Raw genomic sequence first — 1,005 nt, 5'->3', positions numbered from 1 at the left:
AGAAAGGGAATCCAAATAGGAAGAGAGGAAATCAAACTATCCCTGTCTGCAGATGACATGATTCTGTATCAAGAAAAACCTCATAGTCTTGGCCGAAAACCTCCTTCAGCTGATAAACAACTTTAGCAAAGTTGCAGGATACAGCATCAATGTGCAGAAATCACTAGCATTCCTATATACCAACAACAGCCAAGCCAACAGTCAAATCAGAAAGGCAGTCCCATTCATGATAGCCACAAAGAAGAAAATACCTAGAAATACAGCAAACCAGGATGTGAAAGATCTCTACAATGAGAATTACATAACACTGCTGAAAGAAATAAGAGATGACACAAACAAATGGAAAAACATTCCATGTGTATGGATAAGAATAATCAATATTATTTAAATGGCCATACTGCCCAAAGCAGTTTCCAGATTCCATGCTATTCCTATCAAACTACCAATGACATTCTTTACAGAATTAGAAAAAAAAAACTGTTTTAAAATTAATATGGGACCAAAAAGAGCCTAAATAGCCAAGGCAATCCTAAGCAAAAAGAATAAAGCTGGAAGCGTCACACTCTCCGACTCCAAAACACACTACAGGACTATAGTAACCAAGACAGCACACTACCGGTACAAAAACAGGCACGTAGACCAATGGAGTAGAATAGAAAGCCCAGAAGTAAGGCTGTACACCTATGACCATCTGATCTTTGACAAAGCTGATGAAAATAAGCAATGGGGAAAAGACTCCCCATGCAGTAAATGGTGCTGGAATAACTATCCACATGCAGAAGATTGAAGCTGGACTCCTTCCATACACCATATAAAAAAAAATCAACTCAAGATGGATTAAAGACTTAAATGTTAAACCCAAAACATAGGCACTCTGGAAGACATCCTAGGCAATACTATTCTGGACGTAAGAACGGGCAAAGATTTCTTGACAAAGACACCAAAAGCAATCACAAAATAGTGGGAGAAAACATTTGAAAACTATGGAGCTGACAAAGGTCCAAT

Source organism: Saimiri boliviensis, chromosome 15 (assembly GCF_048565385.1).
Source record: "Saimiri boliviensis isolate mSaiBol1 chromosome 15, mSaiBol1.pri, whole genome shotgun sequence".
NCBI classification, from domain to species: domain Eukaryota; kingdom Metazoa; phylum Chordata; class Mammalia; order Primates; family Cebidae; genus Saimiri; species Saimiri boliviensis.
Note: the sequence above shows the minus strand (reverse complement) of the source record.